The sequence below is a fragment of the Rhineura floridana genome, chromosome 1, assembly GCF_030035675.1.
Source record: "Rhineura floridana isolate rRhiFlo1 chromosome 1, rRhiFlo1.hap2, whole genome shotgun sequence".
Classification (NCBI taxonomy): Eukaryota; Metazoa; Chordata; class Lepidosauria; order Squamata; family Rhineuridae; genus Rhineura; species Rhineura floridana.
In genome coordinates, this window is record NC_084480.1 from 315,064,186 (window position 1) to 315,087,609 (window position 23,424).

At 45.0% G+C, this 23,424-nt stretch overlaps 1 protein-coding gene across 1 annotated transcript in view; it reads right to left on the minus strand.

Moving 5' to 3' along the window:
• The window catches only part of GPR20 (G protein-coupled receptor 20), a 43,483-nt gene extending 37,673 nt beyond the window's left edge, over nucleotides 1-5,810 (minus strand). The window contains exon 1 of the mRNA XM_061607977.1: nucleotides 5,710-5,810. The gene's annotated coding sequence lies outside the window, so the exon portion shown is untranslated. The remainder of the gene's footprint in view (nucleotides 1-5,709) is intronic.
• Nucleotides 5,811-23,424: the final 17,614 nt, after the last annotated feature.

Below are 23,424 nucleotides of genomic sequence, written 5' to 3' on the forward strand. Positions count from 1 at the left end.
AGTTTTTATTTGGAAGTTTGTAATTAATTAATATTGTTTGGTTGTAGTGTGTGAATGTTTATTGTTTTGGGTGATTGATGAAGTATATGTTGTGTGTCTGTGTGAATTGTCGTGTGTATTGGTGTAAAAGTGTCTTATGTGATGAGAATGAAACCAGGTGTGTTTCTTTTTTATTTAATATGTGCCTGGGAGAGAGTATTATACATCAACTGGGGAGACTTTTGGGGGCCCCAATTAGCGTAGTGACGGGTAATGGGAGGTATGGTGCTGTGAGGAGAACGCGCCAGGTAAGGGGAACTCACCCCAGACAAATAGTGTCTGTGACTTGTTCCGGTTCTCCTCACATCCCCGGGACTGCTGGTTGTTCTATCAGTCGGCCTTCGGATCTCCATGTGCTGTTGTTGAACACCAGGTCGGTACATCATAAGATCTCCCTTGTTCATGATTTAATTGTGGAGGAGGATGCCGACCTGGTGTGTATAACTGAGACCTGGGTGGGAGATCAGGGAGGAGTTGCTCTTTCCCAGCTCTGCCCACCTGGGTATATGGTTCAGCATCATGGTAGAACCGAAGGACGGGGAGGTGGGGTTGCTGTGATCTATAGGAGTTCTTTCTCACTCACCAGGCACCCTGTCCAGGTGATGACTGGCTTGGAGTGTCTCCACCTTGTGCTGGGCCAGAGAGACAGACTGGGAATTTTGTTGGTGTACTGCCCACCCTGCTGCTCAACAAATTCCCTAACTGAGCTGACAGAAGTAGTCTCGGAGGTATTGTTGCGGTCCCCTAGACTATTGGTACTGGGGGACTTCAACATCCATGCCGAGACTGCTTTATCTGGGGCGGCTCAGGACTTCATGGCCTCCATGACAACCATGGGGCTGTCTCAATTTGTTACTGGCCCGACGCATGTGTCGGGACATACCCTTGATTTGATCTTCGCCACTGGACATGGGGATGATGATCTGGAGGTTGGCGGTTTTTCATCTAGTCCGTTGTCATGCTGAAGTTTAGGCTCACAGCATCCCTTTCCCTCTGCAAGGGTGGGGGACCTATTGAAATGGTCTGCCCCCGGAGACTAATGGATCTGGAAGGTTTCCAAAGGGCTCTGGGGGATTTTCCGACTGAGAAGACTGGTGCTCCTGTCGAGGCCTTGGTCGAACTGTGGAATACAGGGATGACCCGGGCGGTTGACACGATCGCTCCTATGCGCCCCCTCCTATGCAGAGCTCATACAGCTCCATGGTATACCTTGGAGCTGAGAGCAATGAAGCAAGAGAGGAGGAGGCTTGAGTGCAGATGGAGGTGAACTCCTGACGAATGCAATTATGCCTTGGTATGTGCCTGTTCTAAGCGATATATAGTAGCGGTGAGGGCAGCAAAAAAGAGTTATTTTGCTGCCACCATTAAGTCATCACTTTCCCGCCCAACGGAGCTCTTTAAAATTGTACGAGGGCTCTTATACTCTGGCCCTTGGGACATTATAGATTCATCTGTAGCCCGCTGTGATGAGTTCGCTGGGCATTTCCAAGATAAGATCGCATGCATTCGCCGAGACCTAGACTCCACTATTATAGCAGTTGGACCTAATGAAGCATCCAGATCACGGTCTTGTCCTTATTTATTGGATGAGTTTCAGTCTGTGCAGCTTGAGGATGTTGACAAGATCCTTGGAATGGTGCGGGCGACCACGTCTGTGCTGGACCCTTGCCCCTCTTGGCTGGTGAAAGCTGGCAGGACCGGAACCGCCGGCTGGGCCAAGGAGGTGATAAATGCCTCTTTGAGAGAGGGAGTGGTCCCTGACTGCCTAAAAGCGGCGGTAGTGAGACCACTCCTGAAGAAAGCCTCCTTGGACCCAGATAATTTGAACAACTATAGACCTGTGGTGAACGTTCTGTTCCTGGGCAAGGTGCTGGAATGGGTGGTTGCCGGCCAGCTCCAGGGGCTCTTGGATGACACTGATTATCTTGATCCATTTCAATCCGGTTTTAGGCCCGGTTTTGGTACCGAAACAGCCTTGGTCGCCCTGTATGATGACCTCTGTCGGGAGACGGACAGGGGGAGTGTGACCCTGTTGATTCTCCTTGATCTCTCAGCTGCTTTTGATACCATCGACCATGGTATCCTTCTGGGAAGACTCATGGAGTTGGGAGATGGGGGTACTGCTTGGCAGTGGCTCCGCTCCTACTTGGTGGGTCGTCACCAGAGGGTAGTGCTTGGGGAACACTGCTCGATACCCTGGACTCTCCATTGTGGAGTCCCGCAGGGATCGGTATTGTCCCCCATGCTCTTCAACATCTATATGAAGCCGCTGGGTGCGGTCATCAGGAGTTTTGGGGTGCGTTGTCATCAGTATGCTGATGACACGCAACTCTATTTCTCCTTTGCATCTTCCTCAGGTGAGGCTGTTGACGTACTAAACCATTGCCTGGCCGTGATAATGGATTGGATGAGAGCGAACAAACTGAAGCTCAATCCAGACAAGACTGAGACAATGTTGGTGAGTGCTTCCCCTGCCCAGATGGTGGATATTCATCCTGTTCTCGATGGGGTTACACTCCCCTTGAAGGAACAGGTTCGTAGCTTGGGAGTTCTTTTCAATCCTTCCTTGTCACTGGAGGCCCAGGTGGCTTCGGTGGCACAGAATGCCTTCTACCATCTTCGTTTGGTAGCCCAGCTACGTCCCTATCTGGACGGTGATGACCTCACCTCTGTTGTTCATGCTCTGGTAACTTCTAGATTGGACTACTGCAATGCGCTCTACGTTGGGCTGCCCTTGAAGATAATTCGGAAACTACAGCTAGTCCAGAATGCAGCGGCCAGACTGTTGACGCGGACCAGTAGGTCTGCTCATATAACACCTGTTGTGGTCCGTCTGCACTGGCTTCCTATTTGTTTCCGGGCTAGATTCAAAGTGCTGGTTTTGACCTATAAAGCCTTACACGGCATGGGACCGCAATACCTGGTGGAACGCCTCTCCCAATATGAACCTACCCATACACTGCGCTCAACATCTAAGGCCCTCCTCCGAGTGCCATCTCATCGAGAAGCTCGGAGGGTGGTGACCAGATCTAGGGCCTTTTCGGTGGTGGCCCCCGAATTGTGGAATAGTCTCCCTGATGAGGTGCGCCTGGCGCCGACGCTGCTATCCTTTCGGCATCAGGTGAAAACCTTTTTATACTCACAGGCATTTTAAAGTGTATTTTAATCTGTTTTTACAGTGTATTCCTAATTGTATTTTACTAGTGTTATATTATGATGTTGTTTGGTTTTTGTTGTTGTTTGTCTGTTTTTGGTTTTTGCCTTTTATATTTATTGAAGTTATATATTGAGCTGTTACTTTTTTTGTACACCGCCCAGAGAGCCGTTAGGCTTAGGGCGGTATATAAATAAAATAAAATAAAATAAATAAATATATATATATAGAAAGAAGAAATAAATAACTTCAAAAATAAAGCCTGTTCCACACACTCGAACTTCTTTACTCATATCCCAAAGTGTCAGTTTTATCATTTGGATTGTGTAAGCCAGATGTTCTGGTTCCAATCAACAACTGCCCGTGAGTCTTCTGATTTCTGGAGGAGTGGCTGTGTTAGTCTCTTGTAGCAAAAGCAACAAACAGTCCTGTGGCATGTTAAAGACTAACACATTGATCAGGGCATGAGTTTTCATGACTATGGCTCACTTCATCAGATGCATAAAGTGTTATCCTGACTCGTCATAGGTTTCTTTATGCATGCACTTTTTGGGGGGTGGGGTGTTGTAAAAAGTGAAGTCAAATGTACTGCAGAAAAGTACAGGCAATGATGCACACATACTTAACAGCGGCAATTCACAAAACAATTCTCAATGATAAAGACATTCTGGCATTGGCAAGCCTATTTATACATATAATGTGCTAAAAAGCCTGTGTTTTGACTCAGTCCACAAGTGAAAGCATTGAAACTCTTGATGTATTGTAATTCACATTTTACAATTCCACCCCCCCAAAAAAAACCCATGCCGTGTGTATATATAAATCTATAACCAAGGATAACACTCCATGCATGCGATGAAGTGCACTGCAGTCCACAAAAGCTTATGCTGTAATAAATTCATTAGTCTGTACGGTGCTACAAGACTCTTTGTTCTACTTTCTAATAATTCTTGCAGCGATTATAAGATTTGCTGTCTATATACAATATTATGTATGTATGTATGTATTTTTTTAAAAAACCTCTTATGATTTGCAGGTAACAGCATCATGGAATCTAGTAGCAGTTCTTAACCTGAATTGATTCCAGAATTAGGGCACACAAACCATGTGTTCAGCTGTGGTGGCTGGCGCCCATTGGGATTGGTGGGGCGGAAGGCAGAGGAGACCAATGATAGGTGGAGCCAGAGCCAATGACAGGCAGAGCCAACTCATTCTAGTTTTTGTCCCCATCCTCCTCCTCCCTGCTGAGTTCTACAAGGGCAACATTGAGACTAAGGAGGAGACAGCTGACGGCCAGGGCTACCCCCTGGGCTGGTCATAAGTGGGGCTGACTGAAGGCAGACTGAAGTTGGTGGCAGAGCACCCCAATTGCCCTAATAGACCAGCCTCCATTGGTATTCAGTTAAATCCTGCTCAGAGTAGAACCATTGAAATGAATAAACCTAAGTTAATCATGCCCATTAACTTCAGTGGGTCTACTCTGAGTAGGACTAGCTTTGGATACCACTCTTGATCATTTTCTCCCCATTGCACTTTCTAATGTTTCGCTCCATAGACTGATCTCCCACAGCTTTCTACTTGAGTAAACCTTTTCCACCTCCTTGAGCACACATATGTAACGGATGCGGACCAGCCTTGCTGTCTCACGCACCGGCGACTTCAGTCATGCAGACAGCTTCCTACGAGTGCTTTGCATCTCATCTTTCAATGGTGAGAATCCCCAAGAGAACATGGGTGCTTGCAGACTGTCGATATTTCACAGCAGGAATACAAGTGCAAACCAGGAAATTTATATCTGTGCAATTAAAATGGCTTAAAGCACTGTGTCACCCTAGTGCAGCAAATTCACTTTAAAAAAAGAATCTGGCTTTTCAGAGTTTGGGAAGTGATGGGGAAGTGCATTGAAAAGTGTGGGTTGCACAAATGACTAATGGGGAGATGTTTAAAGCATAAGAACACAAGAAGAGCCCTGCTCGATCAGGCCAAAGGCCCATCTACTCCAGCATCCTGTTCTCACAATGGCCGACCAGATGCCCATGGGAAGCTCGCAAGCTGAACGTGAATGCTACAGCACTCTCCTCACTTGTGATTCCCAGCAACTGATGTTCAGAAGCATACTGGAGTTAACACAGCTATCACAACTAGCAGCCATGGATAGGGTTATTCTCCATGAATCCATCTAATCTTTTTAAAGTCACCCAAGTTCATGGCCATCACCGCCTCCTGTGGGAGTGAATTCCATAGTTTAATAAATCAAGGTGAATGCAGGATGAATGGTCATATAACCATCCCACAAACAACTCAGAATAAATGCTCAGTAAAGATCGGATATAACTTCCACATAAGCTTTGTGCAAACAAATCAGGACGAATGCTGAATAAATAGGTGGTCTGGAAGAGCCCCTAATCTCTCTCTCTCTCCCTCTCTCTCTCTCTCTTTCACACACACACACACACACACACACACAAACGTCTGCCTCTCATCATGTTCTGTCCAGAGAAGATCATTGCCCTTACCTGCCTATTCAGCTGGATGGAGAAAGCCTCGCTCCTGGTCCCAGACCCCTGAGCCAGCCAGCAGTCGTCTGGATACTCCCGGCTCCCAAGTGCTGCTAACTCAGTGCTGCAGCAGGCAGACTTCTTTGGTTTTCTTTGACATTGACGTCAGAGTCCTTTCTCTAGCCTCCAAAAAACTTTGGCAAAAGGAAGGAAGGGAGGAATAAATATGCCTTCTTTAGAGCGGTCTTTACGACCGAGAGACATTGAGCCATGTGGGGGCATTTCCAGAAAATAGCATGTGTAATCTCTCATGCAAGTATTTTATTTATTTATGACACACCTCTCACTGTTCTGTTGGGAAGTCAGAAATGGCTAAGAAGGGGCTCCTTGGACAGATTCCAGGCACTGACTAGCACGAGACCTGCTTAGTTTGAACAAAAGCAACAGCATTGTGGACTTTCAGGCTATTTTGTGGCAACAGTATGCATCACGTCAGAAAATATGGATATGGTAGGGCCAGAAACAGAGTAGGAAATCTTACACTGGTTATATACAACAATTTGGAATATGTTTTTTACTAAAATAGATTGATTTGCTGTAATGATGAATCCCAGGAACAGACTGTAGTTGTAATCCACCCAGGACCTTTGGGTAAAGGGCGGGTAAATAATAATAATAATAATAATAATAATAATAATAATAATAAACCCCAAAATGATCAAGAGTTTGGAGTAGCTTCTTTATGATGAAATGTTAACACATTTGGGCTTTTTAGTTTAGGGGAGAGAGTCAGTGTGGTGTAGTGGTTAAGGTGCTAGATTACGACCTGGGAGACTAGGGTTCGAATCCCCACACAGCCATGGAGCTCACTGGGTGACCTTGGGCCAGTCACTGCCTCTCAGCCTCAGAGGAAGGCAATGGTAAAACCCCCTCTGAATACCGCTTACCATGAAAACTCTAACCCTGTTCATACGGTTGCCATAAGTCGGAATCAACTTGAAGGCAGTACATTTACATTTTTTAGTTTAGGGGAAGAAATGACTAAGGCTGCAATCCTATCCATGTCTACTCAGAAGCAAGTTCCATTGAATTCAGTAGGGCTAACTCTTAGGTAAGTGAGGTTAGGACTGCAGACTATGAAGAGAACATGAGTAAGGGTTGATTAAATTATACATATTTTAATGAGGGTTTTACATTTACCACTTAGATATTTAACAGTTAAGTGCTGCATAAATCTGTATAACAATTAATTAATATAGTGGCAAAAGTGGCTAGAGAGGATTTATTTCTTTTAGCACTTTTATGATGTTTTAAAGTGTTTTTAGCACTTCTGTTTGCCGCCCTGGGCTCCTGCTGGGAGGAAGGGTGGGATATAAAGTGGTGGCTGGTGACGGTGGCAGGTAAGCTATTGGTTGGTGGAATCAAAGGTAGGTGGAGTCAGGGGTAACAGTAGGTGGAGCTAACAGTAAGCAGAGTGTGGATAGGTGATTTTCTGTCATTTGTTCTCCCTTGCAAAGTCACTAAGGATGTTTAAGCAATTACTTAGCAGATATTTAGCAGGTGTACCTTTCCCAAGAATGAAGAATCCACAAAGTTTGGGACTCTACTCCAGGCGTAGAAATGAGTCATGACCACTGTCTAGTTAAAATGTATGAACGCTAGTGGGGCTTTAAATTTTTTAAAAATGAAAATGTTGTCTATGGGATGAGTTTTGAGTATGATTTGTTCCACTTCAATATTTATGGCAGGCATGCAACCATGTCTATGTTTTGCAGAATTCAGATACTGTAATTCTAAAGCTTGCCAGAATATTGTTTTACATTTTTAAAAAGAGAGGTGATTTTTTTCTAAAAAGTCTGTTCTCGGGACATTTGGAATTCTTGATCTGATTCTGGAATATCCTTTATAATATTATGTTGTATCATTCATCCCTTTGAGTTCTTTTGTTTGTTCTGTGTCTGGCTCTTTGGGACTTGTGTTGCCTTCTTGAGTTCTGCCTGAAAAATTCAATAAAGTAAGACGGAAAAAAGTCTTAAGTTTTTAGTTTTCTGGGGAAGCAACCTCTCCCACTATATATCCACCACTATGCCACCACTGAAGTTTGGCCAAGTTCAGATTTCGTCCACCAAATTCCAGTGGTGCAACCATCAGAATCAGAGATGATTCTGAGTCAAATCTGAGCCTCATTGCAAGAATATTCATTTTGTAAAAATGCTATTTAAAGGTATGCATATGTTGTACTGTATTTCAAATTACAGTATCATCCCCAGTGTGGGCCACCAGGCATGTTGACACAAATAAATCTTACTGCAGGATTGCCTTCTGCTGGCAGGAGGGATCTACTGCACTTAGCAAACAAGACTCATGTTCAGGTAATGTACACTGCATGTGAGCAACTTGTGGCTCGAGGAGTGCATAACTCACAACCTCATTCTACCATCCCATCAGAGCTCCTTCCTATTTGTTTCCTCCTTATTCTTCCTGGTTTTTTAAAGTGTTGCCTAACATTGCTTAGTTTCAGAATAATTGGAAGGGGCAGTATTTTATTTGATAAAAATAAATTGATTATTTTTAATTTCCCCTAGTTATGTGGTGTGGGGAAAAGAGGTTTTCTCTCCATGCATCTGAGAGCAAAATGGTAGGCTTTTCATATTGTGTGTGCATGTATGTGTGTGTATGCAGATGCGTCCATGGATAGGACACTGATGTCAGAAAGGAATTACTTTCACTTGCTTTCCAGACCAGGATTAAAAACAATCCTTTATATATTTATTTGAGAGTAACACCATCAAACCCCACAGGGATTATTTGTGAGTAAACTGCATATGTTTGGGAATTCTAAATCCAAGGGAACCTGCTGTTGTTGCTCTGCTCCACGAGCTAGAGGGAGCCCCAGCTGACGAAACGTCAAGGCCCCAGCTGACAAAGCGTCAAGGCGAGTTAAGCAGCAGAGCGAAAAGAGGGTAAGTAGCTCCCATTTATTCCATTATTTAATTGAAGTAAAACAGCTCAGAGCAATAAGTAATAAGGGCAGCCCAAGGTCACCCTGAGCTAGGAGCCAAATCCTGAAAGAACCTATATCTTAGGAGACAGATCCTAGGAGAAGGAAGCCTATAGAAAGCTAGTTTTCAACACCACCCTAGCAGGAAAGCTTCAGGGGACACTGTAAACAACGCTAAATTCCAGTCGGAGAGAAGGGGGAAAAGGAAACTCTACCGACACATACAGGGAGAGAGTCAGCTCAGTCCTTGCTAAAAAGGGCAGCTTCAGCCTTCCTGAAACACAACCACAAGCTCTGTTTCCCTCGGTTAAAGAAAGGTCAGGCTGTTCTAGGTGGGAAAACAACAAACACAAAAGACTTGCCTGGAAGGCACAGCCCCTTGATTAGATTAAAAGCAGCGAAAAGCTTAAACAGCCCCGCCCCTCGCTCAGGAAGAAAGGAAGCCTGCCTTCCTGCCTTCAAAGGAAGGAAGCCTGAGAGAATACTAAAGAGTTAAGCCCCAGCTGATAGCCATCAGCCTCAAGTAACACATCATTGGCTGGCAGCAGTAGCTGGGAGGAACCAGCCACACATATAACGTCAGAGCACCCTAGCGAGGGAGCCTGCTCCACGAGCTAGAGGGAGCCCCAGCTGACAAAGCGTCAAGGCGAGTTAAGCAGCAGAGCGAGTTCGGCAGCAGGGCAAGGAGGCCAGGGCCCCCCACTCTGCCCGTCTGGACCTCAACTAAACCACAGTCTCCAACCCATTGATGTAATAATCCTTAAACAAAACTATGCAGGTAAGAAGCCAGCAGGGGTGTGGGGGCTTTCCAGTGTTTTGCACCGCCTGCAGCATGTACGACTATCTGCCTGTTGGACAGAAGTCGTGGTTGTGTTCTCGGTGCAATGAGCTCCTGGCTCTCCGGGAACTACTTCATTTCCTTGAGGCCAAGGTGGCTGACCTGGAAAAGCTGAGAGAGGCAGAGAGGTGTGTGGAGGAGGCCTTCAGGGACGTTATAGCTGTGTCCCACTCCAACGATGATAGCTCTCCTGCTATCATGGAGAACGATGGTCTCGGGGAAGGAGAGCATCCAGCTGAGGAAGAGGGAAACGATCCCTTAGAAGGGACCCATTCCTTGGGGGATGAGCAGCTATTCTCTTGTGCCGAGGATATATCTCCAGGGGGTGGAGAGATCCTTGTAGTGGGTGATTCGATCATTAGGAACATAGATAGTGGGGTGTGTGATGGGCGTGTAGACCGCAAGGTGTTTCGCCTGCCTGGTGCGAAGGTTGCGGATATCACCCATCGTTTAGATAGTTTGGTAGACAGTGCTGGGAAGGAGTCAGTGGTCGTGGTGCACGTTGGCACCAACGACATGGGGAATTGCAGCCGTGAGGTCCTGGAAGCAAAATTTAGGTTGCTAGGTAGGATGCTGAAAGCCAGGACCTCCAAGGTGGCTTTCTCTGAAATGCTACCAGTTCCACGCACAGGCCCAGCCAGACAGGCCCAGCTTCGCAGTCTCAATGCGTGGATGAGACAATGGTGTTGGGTGGAAGGGTTCGGATTTGTTAGGCACTGGGGAACATTTTGGGACAAGCCGGGCCTGTACAAAAGTGACGGGCTCCACTTGAACCAGAATGGAACCAGACTGCTGGCACTTAAAATTAAAAAGGTAGCAGAGCAGCTTTTAAACTGACTGAGGGGGGAAACCCGACAGGAGCTGAGAAAGGTCTGGTTCGGAATAAACCTCCCCCCTGGGATGAAAACCAAAGAAATGATGAAATTTTAAAAGGGGTAGGCCTAGAAGTAGGCATTGTGAGAGCAGGGGCACAGGATATAAATTCAGAAGAGCAAAATTACCACAGGCCTAACCACAAGTGCCAAAGACACTTGAAGAGAGACACTGCTTACAAGTGCCTGTACGCTAATGCTAGGAGCCTCCGAACCAAGATGGGAGAACTGGAGTGCTTGGTCTTAGAGAAGAGCATTGATATAGTGAGCATAACCGAGACCTGGCGGAATGGAGAAAACCAGTGGGATACGGTTATCCCTGGATATAAACTATATCAGAAGGACAGGGAAGGATGTATTGGTGGCGGAGTCGCTCTATACGTGAAAGAAGGCATTGAATCCAGCAAGCTCGAAACCCCAAAAGAGGCAGACTCCTCCACAGAATCGTTGTGGGTGGTGATACCGTGCCCCAGGAGGGACTTAATACTGGGAACGATCTATCGTCCCCCTGATCAAAATGCTCAGGGAGACCTTGAGATGAGATATGAAATTGAGGAAGCATCCAAACTAGGAAATGTGGTAGTAATGGGTGACTTCAACTACCCGGACATAGACTGGCTGCATATGTGTTCCAGTCATGACAAAGAAGCAAAGTTTCTAGATATTCTAAATGACTATTCCCTAGATCAGTTGGTCATGGAACCGACCAGAGGGACGGCAACCCTGGACTTAATCCTCAGTGGGGACCGGGACCTGGTGCGAGATGTAAGTGTTGTTGAACCGATTGGGAGCAGTGACCACAGTGCTATTAAATTAAACATACATGTAACTGGCCAATTGCCAAGAAAATCCAACACGGTCACATTTGACTTCAAAAGAGGAAACTTCACAAAAATGAGGGGATTGGTAAAAAGAAAGCTGAAAAACAAAGTCCAGAGGGTCACATCACTCGAAAATGCTTGGAAGTTTTTTAAAAACACTCTATTAGAAGCTCAACTGGAGTGCATACCGCAGATCAGAAAAGGTACCGCCAGGGCCAAGAAGATGCCAGCATGGTTAACGAGCAAAGTCAAGGAAGGTCTTAGAGGCAAAAAGTCTTCCTTCAGAAAATGGAAGTCTTGTCCGAATGAAGAAAATAAAAAAGAACATAAACTCTGGCAAAAGAAATGCAAGAAGACAATAAGGGATGCTAAAAAAGATTTTGAGGAGCACATTGCTAAGAACATAAAAACCAACAACAACAAAATCTATAAATACATTCAAAGCAGGAGACCATCTAGGGAGACAATTGGACCCTTGGATGATAAGGGAGTCAAAGGTGTACTAAAGAACGATAAGGAGATTGCAGAGAAGCTAAATGAATTCTTTGCATCTGTCTTCACAGTGGAAGATATAGGGCAGATCCCTGAACCTGAACTAACATTTGCAGGAAGGGATTCTGAGGAACTGAGACAAATAGTGGTAACGAGAGAGGAAGTTCTAAGCTTAATGGACAATATAAAAACTGACAAATCACCGGGCCCGGATGGCATCCACCCGAGAGTTCTCAAAGAACTCAAAGGTGAAATTGCTGATCTGCTAAGTAAAATATATAACTTGTCCCTCGGGTCCTCCTCCGTGCCTGAGGACTGGAAAGTGGCAAATGTAACACCAATCTTCAAAAAGGGATCCAGAGGGGATCCCGGAAATTACAGGCCAGTTAGCTTAACTTCTGTCCCTGGAAAACTGGTAGAAAATATGATTAAAGCTAGATTAACTAAGCACATAGAAGAACAAGCCTTGCTGAAGCAGAGCCAGCATGGCTTCTGCAAGGGAAAGTCCTGTCTCAGTAACCTATTAGAATTCTTTGAGAGTGTCAACAAGCATATAGATAGAGGTGATCCAGTGGACATAGTGTACTTAGACTTTCAAAAAGCGTTTGACAAGGTACCTCACCAAAGACTTCTGAGGAAGCTTAGCAGTCATGGAATAAGAGGAGAGGTCCTCTTGTGGATAAGGAATTGGTTAAGAAGCAGAAAGCAGAGAGTAGGAATCAACGGACATTTTACCCAATGGAGGGCTGTAGAAAGTGGAGTCCCTCAAGGATCGGTATTGGGACCTGTACTTTTCAACTTGTTCATTAATGACCTAGAATTAGGAGTGAGCAGTGAAGTGGCCAAGTTTGCTGACGACACTAAATTGTTCAGGGTTGTTAAAACAAAAAGGGATTGCGAAGAGCTCCAAAAAGACCTCTCCAAACTGAGTGAATGGGCGGAAAAATGGCAAATGCAATTCAATATAAACAAGTGTAAAATTATGCATATTGGAGCAAAAAATCTGAATTTCACATATACGCTCATGGGGTCTGAACTGGCGGTGACCGACCAGGAGAGAGACCTCGGGGTTGTAGTGGACAGCACGATGAAAATGTCGACCCAGTGTGCGGCAGCTGTGAAAAAGGCAAATTCCATGCTAGCGATAATTAGGAAAGGTATTGAAAATAAAACAGCCGATATCATAATGCCGTTGTATAAATCTATGGTGTGGCCGCATTTGGAATACTGTGTACAGTTCTGGTCGCCTCATCTCAAAAAGGATATTATAGAGTTGGAAAAGGTTCAGAAGAGGGCAACCAGAATGATCAAGGGGATGGAGCGACTCCCTTACGATGAAAGGTTGCAGCATTTGGGGCTTTTTAGTTTAAAGAAAAGGCGGGTCAGAGGAGACATGGTAGAAGTGTATAAAATTATGCATGGCATTGAGAAAGTGGATAGAGAAAAGTTCTTCTCCCTCTCTCATAATACTAGAACTCGTGGACATTCAAAGAAGCTGAATGTTGGAAGATTCAGGACAGACAAAAGGAAGTACTTCTTTACTCAGCGCATAGTTAAACTATGGAATTTGCTCCCACAAGATGCAGTAATGGCCACCAGCTTGGATGGCTTTAAAAGAAGATTAGACAAATTCATGGAGGACAGGGCTATCAATGGCTACTAGCCATGATGGCTGTGCTCTGCCACCCTAGTCAGAGGCAGCATGCTTCTGAAAACCAGTTGCCGGAAGCCTCAGGAGGGGAGAGTGTTCTTGCACTCGGGTCCTGCTTGCGGGCTTCCCCCAGGCACCTGGTTGGCCACTGTGAGAACAGGATGCTGGACTAGATGGGCCACTGGCCTGATCCAGCAGGCTCTTCTTATGTTCTTATGTTCTTATGTTGTTGTTATATGCCTTCATGTTGATTACAACTTATGGTGACCCTATGAATATGTGACCTCCAATAGCATCTGTTATAAACCACCCTGTTCAGATCTTGTAAGTTCAGGTCTGTGGCTTCCTTTATGGAATCAATCCATCTCTTCTTTGGTCTTCCCCTTTTTCTGTTTTTCCCAGCATTATTGTCTTTTCTAGTGAATCATGTCTTCTCATGATGTGTCCAAAGTATGACAACCTCAGTTTCATCATTTTAGCTTCTATTCTGATTTAATTTGTTCTAACACCCAATTATTTATATTTTTCACAGTCCATGGTATGCACAAAGCTCTCTTCCAACACCACATTTGAAATGAGTTGATTTTTCTCTTATCTGCATTTTTCACTGTCCAACTTTCACATCCATACATAGAAATTGGGAATACCATGGTCTGAATGATCCTGACTTTGGTGTTCAGTAATACATCTTTGCATTTGAGGACCTTTTCTAATTCTCTCACAGCTGCCCTCCCCAGTCCTAGCCTTCTTCTGATTTCTTGACTATTGTCTCCATTTTGATTAATGACTGTGCCGAGGTATTGATAATAATCCTTGACAAGTTCAATGTCCTCATTGTCAACTTTAAAGTTACAAAGATCTTCTGTTGTCATTACTTTAGTCTTCTTGACGTTCAGCTGCAGTCCTGCTTTTGTACTTTCCTCTTTAACTTTCACCAGCATGGTGGAAACTGAATCAGGGAGGTTGGTGAATCCAGAACATTTTTCTCTATGGCTGTGTCCGTCATCAGCTTTGTCTCTGTCCACCAACAGCATGTGGCCCCCAACAGATTACCCCGAACAGAAAAAAGGTTGCCCACTCCTGGTGTGCACGTTGGCCACATTGTTTTCTGTGTTCCCTGTGATGTTAGCACAGCGACAAAACTTTTAACATAAATGACATCTGAGCTTGCCAGGATGCTCAGCGTAAGAGTCAATCACAGCTCAGTATATTTCACCCCCATCGCTGACAGCTGAATCAAAGCTATGTTGAGTGATTATCTACATAACACATGTTACTGAGCTGTTTCTCCCGTTTCTGAATCTTGGTAATTAGACATATAAATGAGTCCAGCTTGGCCACGCCCTTTAGGTGATTTGACTCTGGTTCTGTAGGCAATTGTCTGGGAAAAATCCATGAGAAAAGGCCATAGGACAGTGACAGAGCCTAAGCTCTGCATGCAGACAGTTCCAGGTTTCATCCCTTGCATCCCCAGAGCTGCATCGTAGTCTTGTCTGACAGCCACTGTCACCCAGTGCAGATCAGCTTTCCATAAGAACATAAGAACATAAGAAGAGCCTGCTGGATCAGGCCAGTGGCCCATCTAGTCCAGCATCCTGTTCTCACAGTGGCCAACCAGGTGCCTGGGGAAAGCCCGCAAGCAGGACCCGAGTGCAAGAACACTCTCCCCTCCTGAGGCTTCCGGCAACTGGTTTTCAGAAGCATGCTGCCTCTGACTAGGGTGGCACAGCACAGCCATCACGGCTAGTAGCCATTGATAGCCCTGTCCTCCATGAATTGGTCTAATCTTCTTTTAAAGCCATCCAAGCTGGTGGCCATTACTGCATCTTGTGGGAGCAAATTCCATAGTTTAACTATGCGCTGAGTAAAGAAGTACTTCCTTTTGTCTGTCCTGAATCTTCCAATATTCAGCTTCTTTGAATGTCCATGAGTTCTAGAGAGGGAGAAGAACTTTTCTCTATCCACTTTCTCAATGCCATGCATAATTTTATACACTTCTATCATGTCTCCTCTGACCCGCCTTTTCTCTAAACTAAAAAGCCCCAAATGCTGCAACCTTTCATCGTAAGGGAGTCGCTCCATCTCCTTGATCATTCTGGTTGCCCTCTTCTGAACCTTTTCCAACTCTATAATATCCTTTTTGAGATGAGGCGACCAGAACTGTACACAGTATTCCAAATGTGGCCGCACCATAGATTTATAAGTGGTCTCGAGATGTTTTGGACTACATCAACCCTAGCGTCCTGTGGTGTCTTCTTTTTGGTCAGAAATTGTTCTTTGTATTAACTTTGTTTTGGAAAAAATAATTGATAACTGCGGATGCTCATGCACTTTTAAATTATATTCTATGATGTGGGGGCTAACCTATGGACAACAAAAGATGCATGCTGTTATGGTTGCAAAGAGACTTATACTTCAAGGCTGGAAGGATAAACACTCACCATCCATTACTCAACTTTACTGCCCTTTCTACATTTGACCATATATCTCATAATCATCACTCTTGTCGTTTGAATATCTTTCGGGACCTATGGACTGCTTGTATTAATATATATGTTTAAATTAGGATTGATGCATTATCATTTTGCTTAATGTGAGCTGACATTTGTTTCTTTTTTCTTTCTGTTATGTTTTGCACATACATTTCTCTGCTCTAGCTTTCATCTGGGGATTTGCTTGCAGTAAAACTGGCTAAATGCTGCCTTACATGATCAAAGTCTGCCGGAGCAATTTCTTCCCTCCCCACACTCGACTACTATGTAATCCTTTCCTTAGCTTTAAGCTTTCTGTGATGAATTCCACCCCTTTGTGTTTTGCCATCTTAAACCTAAAACATTCAAGTTTATTGTGCACAGCCAAAAATGTTATTGCAGAAGCTTTATGGTTCAAAAGCAGTTTAATTCCTTTCTTCACAGTGACTGTTGGTTATTTTTAATCATATTTTTTCTCCTGCTTGGTCTGGGGATCATCAGTTCCTGAAATGAAGCTTTCAATACCTCTAGAATATTTTCTAAGAATAGAGAGGAAAAGAGAGAGATCTTTCCAGTGACCAAATTATTTACACCCTTCTTGCTGCAGTCAATGAAGTCCTGGTGTTAAATAATCACCCCATCACACTCATCTTCCTTGGCACCTACACCTCCCTATGGGATACACCTACATACATAGAACAACAGTAAGGGCCCCTCCATATGTACTTTATATTGTGCATACATGATGATTTGTGCTTGTAATGGCATTGGGGCAATAGTTATACACAATCACACTTTCAGTACTGTTTGCACTTGCAAACATTTTGGAGAAGACATACTACTTAATTTCCTGTAGTGAATGTCCCATTATTATTATTATTATTATTATTATTATTATTATTATTATTATTATTTACTTTTGTATACCGCCCCATACCTGAACCTCTCAGGGCGGTTTACAGCAATTAAAAACATTAAAAACAAATATACAGTGGCGTCACTAGCGGGAGTGCGGGGGTGTGTGGCCCTCCAGTGCGCACCCTCTGCACACGCACTCACCACACGCTCCAGGCTGGTGGTGGAAGGCCCGTCCCGGCTTCACCGCCAGCGAGCGGGCACCTGCTGTCGGTCTTGCCTGCCCGCCTCTGAGGAGGAGTTGGCTGCGCCAACCCGGAGCGCTTCTTGGCTACTTTGCCGGCCAACAGCGCGGGGTGGGGTGGCTCTGGGTGTCACCCCCCTCAGGGTGTCACCCGGGTGCGGTCCACACCCTCTGCACCCTGGTAGTGACGCCCCTGCAAATATACAAACTTAAAAACACATTTTTAAAAAAACAATTTAAGAACACATGCTAAAATGCCTGGGAAATCTTGTAACCTTTTATACCAGGAATGTTCCAGTTTAATGTCTTGTATTGCTTTTGCTGTGCTACAGCACACGAGTGCCCCTCTAGATGGCTGTAATGCAAAAAGAACATAAGAGCCTGGGGGATCAGGCCAGTGGCTCACCTAGTCCATCATCCTGTTCTCACAGTGGCCAACCAGATGCCCATGGCCGCAAGCAGGACCTGAGTGCAAGAGCACTCTCCTCTTCAGAAGTGTACTGCCTCTGACCACTGAGGCACAGCACAGCCATCATGGCTAGTAGCCACTGATAATTTTATCCTCCATGAATTTGTCTAATCCTCTTTTAAAGCCACCCAGGTTGGTGGCCATCACTGCCTCTTGTGGGAGTGAATGCCACAGTTTAACTGTGCATTGTGTGAAGAAGAATTTTCTTTTGTCTGCCCTGAATCTTCCAACATTCAGCTTCATTGGAGGTCCAGGAGTTCTAGTATTATGGTAGGGTTGCCAGGTTGAGGGTCTGAGACTGATCCTGTATCTTTAGGAGAAGAGAAAGTCAGCCAAGTGCAGGTGTTCTTGCAAGACTATTATGGGAAAAACTACAAGGTGGAATTCTCCCTTCCCCCTGCACAACTTTTAAAGGTACAGAAGACCTCTTGGAGGTTGGGCCTGGCAACCAAGAGGTCTTTTGTATCTTTAAAAGTTGTGCAGGGGGAAGGGAGAATTCCACCTTGTGGTTTTTCCCATAACAGTCTTGCAAGAACACTTGCACTTGGCTGACTTTCCCTTCTCCTAAAGATACAGGATCGGTCTCAGGCCCTGAACCTGGCAACCCTAATTATGAGAGAGGGAGAAAAACGTTTCTTTCTCCACACCATGGATCGTTTTGTACACTTCTATCATGTCTCCTCTTACTCTCTTTTAAAATTAAAAAAAATTTACACGTTGCTGTTAAAAACACAACAAAACGCAGTCAGGAACAGCTCCCCCGCTCTTGAAAATTGGTCAGTCACAACCGTTTTACCCTAACTGTGGCCAAGATGTATCCGCCAATGATCCAAAAATTGTTTGTTCTTGCAAGTATTGAGAAGCTTGCAATCCATGGATCAGTGCACTTTGGTCCTTATGTTTCCTGAAGGAAGAGGCCCCAAAATTATTTCCCTTGGTAGGGTGTGTCTCTCATTGGTAAGACTAAGAAAAATGCAGATGAACTGAGACTGCTCTGGCTTTTTGCTATATATAGAAGATTCAATTGCTATTTTTAAGTTGATTATTTGTAAAAGAATGGTAGCAGCGAGTCCCCTCTTGGGAATGCAATGGAGAAAGAATAATAACGAGATGAAGATAATTTCACAATGAGACTTTGGGCAAAGGCAAATGATCAGTTTGCAGTCACCTAGAATTCTAACTTTAAAGTGAAGACTGGAGAGCTTTTTTACAAGACACATCATGCTAAATCTTCTAAGGCTGCAGTTTTGGAAGGTGCACCCTTACTTGAGAGGATGCCCCACTGAACTCAGTGCCACAGTCAAACATCCATAGGGTAATGCCACAGAACATTTAAAATTATTATTGCAAACAATAAATGAGTCTCTGAAAGCTTTGGAAGACTTCAGTAGGAAAGAAAAATATCTATTTATTTAGGATATTAATATACCGCTTAATCATTCACATTTCTAAGCAGTGCACGTAAGAACAAGTCACACATAAAATGAAACAAAAAATTAATAAAACCAACCTCTACCTTAAAATGTCTGTTGGAACAAGATCGTTTTATTCATGTGCCCGAAGTTCAACAAGTTTAATTTTGAATTTGAACAGCATTTGAGTGCGTAGGCTTAAACTGCAGCGTGCTGGGAATTAAAGCACTGTCAGCAGAGCTTGGAAAAGTTCCTTTTTTGAACTACAACTCCCATCAGCCCCAGCCAACATGGCCACTGGATTGGGCTGATGGGAGTTGTAGTTCAAAAAAGGAACTTTTCCAAGCTCTGACTGTCAGGGCTCAACTACAGTTCCCAGGATTCCCATATGGGAAGCCATGTGCTTTAAATGTGCTTTAAATCTATGGTGTGGATGTGACCCAAATCTCACACTCATTAGGTGGCTGCATGCAAGCCAACATTCTCTCAGCCTCAGAGCCATTTCTGCTGGCCTGTCTTACAGGGCTGATGTAAGAATTACCATGATAACCTGCATGAAGCACATCAAGCAGTTCAAGGTCTTTAAAAATGGTAAGGATGACAATAGAGCAGTTTTTGCCCCCAAAGCATGAGGATGAATTTGGCTGTCCAACATGAGGGCAGTTTCAGACTTTTACAAGCTCTGCTTGGAGTTAGGTTTGGAAAAAGGTTCACCAGCCAGGCTCAACTCTTGTGAAAAGGCTTTATAAGATGGCTTTAAATGGGCGTCAAAGCCACAGCCATCAAGAGGATGCAGGGCTCCTGCTTGGAAAGTTGGCAGAAAGAAGGAGACCAGGATGATTAAACAGGAAGGGCATGATGCAGCCAGCCTTAAATCACTTTTAAGTCCCACTCATTTCAGTGGGAGTGAATTCAACATATGCTTTGTGTTCCCATTGAAATGAACAAGGCTGAAACGTGCTTACCTTGGGCTGGATCATGTCCAAAATATTTAAGGGGTGGCATTTACTTGGCATTGGGCAGAACTGAGGATTGCAAGCTGCAATCGTCATAGTCAATAGGTGGGATTCTGGCGATTTTAAGAGGTACTAAGACCTATGATAACTGTGCCAAAAGATGTCTTCACTTTGAGAGCTTTAAATAGGCACTTACAGCAATTTCTCTCATTGGAAGGCTGATCTTCTAAAGTCAAATATGGCCTATTTGTGGCACTGGCTCAGCTGAGGACCTTATCAGGGCTGAAGAACCTGTGGCCATCCATATGTTGATGGACTAGAACTCCTGTTGTCCCTGACCATCGGTCATGCTAGCTGAGGCTGATGGGAGTTGGAGTCCAACAACATTTGGGGACACTAAGATTGGAGGTAAGCCTTTGCCTGACGCCTTTTAAGGAGGATGCAGAGACTTGTCTCCAATCTTAGCGTTGTGGGACAGTAAGATCAGAGATAAACCTGTGCCGGCTCCTGGGGCTTGAACTTTGAATCACCTGATATCAGGTGATTGACCCGTGGCCGATACACCTCTTAAAAATGGCCCATGGGAAATGTTTCCTCACCCCAACTCTAAATAAATGGCCTGTTAGTTCTCATTATCCCCATCAATTTATTTCTGTCTCATCTTCTGTTACTGTGCATACAAGGCAGCTTACAAAAATCAAAATATACAAACTACAGTATGCTGTAATACTACATAATAGTATTTATTAATTACTTACTTATATCCCACCCTTCCTCCAAGAAGGAGCCCAGAGCGGCAAACAAAAACACCAAAAACACTCTAAAACATCTTAAAAACAGACTTTAATATATATTAAAATAAAACGTCTTTAAAAAAGTATTTTTAAAAAGCTTAAAATACATCTTAAAAAGCAATTCCAGCACGGATGCAGACTGCAGTTAAGTTTCTCCTTAAAAGACTTGTTCAATGAGGAAGGTCTTCAGTAGGCGCCGAAAAGATAACAGAGATGGAGCCTGTCTAATATTTAAGGGGAGGAAATTCCACAAGGTAGGTGCCGCCACACTAAAGGTCTGTTTCCTATGTTGTGCAGAATGGACCTCCTGATAAGATGGTATCTGCAGGAGGCCCTCACCTGCAGAGTGCAGTGATCGACTGGGTATATAAGGGGTAAGACGGTCTTTCAGGTATTCTGGTCCCGAGCTGTATAGGGCTTTGTACACCAAAACCAGCACCTTGAACTTAGCCTGGAAGCTAATGGACAGCCAGTGCAATTCTTTCAGCCTAATGTAACCTAATTAACAAATCAAACTTTCACTAAAATCAGCAACAGTTAAAACAAACTGCAGTTTAAAACAGTGATAGATAGAAAACAGATCGACTCTTAAAAAGCCTGCCTATCATCATCATCATCATCATCCTATAGCTATACTTTTATAAGTGGTTTATATAATGTTTGCCGTGAATGCTTCAGTGCAGGCGCATGGTGGCTGCTACTGAACCATTCATGGCAAGTGGAGTGGGCAGGTGAGATGGGAGGCTGAAGTGAGCAAACTGCAGCATGAACACTTCAGCTGCCTGCCTCAGTGGTGGTGGCGGAAGTGGCAACAGGAGCAGGTGGCCAAGGGGGACAGGATGCAAAATGCAACTGTGCTGGGCTCAAGGCTGGGGGCAGGGGGGAAGCCAGGAGGGACGGAAGCAGATCTAAGCTGTGCTGGGCTCAAGGCCAGGGGTGGGGGGGAGGGAAGGCTGGTAAGGAGCTCACATGGTGGCAACAGTGGCAACGGTGGCGGCAGCAGCCAATGTGGCAGCAATGGCAGCTTCAGGGGGAGGCCTGTAAGCAGCTCGGGGGGGGCAGCAGCTTTGCTCCAGGCTGGGAGGGGGCAGAAGGCCAGTAAGCAGCTGAGGCAGGGTAGCTGTGGAGGTGCAAGCAGCCTGGGCAGGTGGGAGGCTGGTAAGGTTTGTGAATGCCTCTGTGTGTGGGAGTCCCTGTGTGTGTATTTGGGGGTGCCTTTGATTGTGTGTGTGAGAAAGAGAGAGAGAGTCCCTCTGTGTGTGTGTGTGTTTTGGGTGGAGGGTTGGTGAGCGAAGCGAGCAGGGGGGTTCTGCCCCCTAGTTATTAAATAAATAAATAAATAAATAAATATCCCACCCTTTCACCCAAAGGAGCCCACGGTGGCAAGCAAGCAAACAAAAAAACAACTTAAGAACAAAACATCTTTAAAAAATTCCAATACAGATTCTGACTGCAATAAAGATATCTACATAAAGGGCTTGTTGAAAGAGGAAGGTCTTCAGTAGGTGCCGAAAAGATAACAGAGATGGCACCTGTCTAATATTTAAGGGGAAAGAATTCCACAGGGTTGGTGGCACTACACAGGGACGTCACTACCGGGGTGCGGAGGGTGCGGCCCGCACCCGGGTGTCACCATGAGGGGGGTGACACCCAGAGCCACCCCACCCCGCACCGTTGCCCGGCAAGGCTGCTCCAACTCCTCGGAGGTGGGTGGACGGGTGAGACCGAGTGCAGCGTCAGTGGGGCAAGGGAGGCGCGCCAGCATTCCCAGGCCTTCTCCGGCTGGGTGCCCCTCTGGTGCATGCCCTCCCAGGGGCATGGATGGGGTGGCTGGCCTCGAGTGCACGCATGCATGCATGCGCACACAAGCCCAGCCACGTCATCCATGCCCCTGGGAGGGCATGCACCGGAGGTCCACACCCCCCTGCACTCCCGCTAGTGACGCTGCTGGCACTACACCAAAGATCCACACTTCCTATGTTGTGTAGAATGGACCTCCTGATAAGAAGGGATCTGCAGCAGGCTTCTCTGGAGGTACTGCCTCTAACTTCCTAACTCCTTCTGGCAGAACTTCTTTTTGTTTCCTGGGGCTCAGTTTCACAGGTCTTCTGGTTGAGGCTTGCTGGTGGTCTCCACTACTCAGGAAAGAAGGAATCCTCCCTGCAGGCCTGGCCTCCCACCACTCTTACGGCTTTCACAGTGGTCACTGCCACACAAAACTACTCTCTAGTGACACCTTGCCTAGAAATCTTAGGTGGTGTTCACACACATAGGGATGGGATCCATTGGCTGGTGCCAGTTTGAAATCTTTCCATTGGCCTATTATCAATTCAAGTTCATTCTTTATCTGCAAGCAGTTGCTTTTACCAATCTGTTTCCCCCCCCCTTGGAAAAAATATTGATAGTAATACCAATATTTTGAAAGGAAATGCCAATAAATTAAATATCAATAAATTGAAGGGAAAATCAATAAAATATTGATATTAACATCAATGTTTTAGACATGGATTTTTTTTAAAAAAAACTGAAAGTAGCCACAGAAAATCATTACATAAAAATCTGATTTGCAATGATAGCAAATAAGCAAATTAATGGAAAATTCTGTACCAAATCCAAATTATGAGGAATTCTAGCACATCCTTACTCACTCACTACTTGAACTCTTTCCCCAGTGAGCCTCGAATTCTTTCTATGACAAGCACAGACCACCTACTCTGCCACAGAATCCCCCCTTAATGTCTTCCCTTTTCCTTCTCTCTTTACAACAAAAACTGTAACTGGGGCTACTTGGCCTGGGCCAGTCATAAGCCTCCCCGACCAATCTATTGCTTTTGCTGCCAGACATAAAGAAACATTT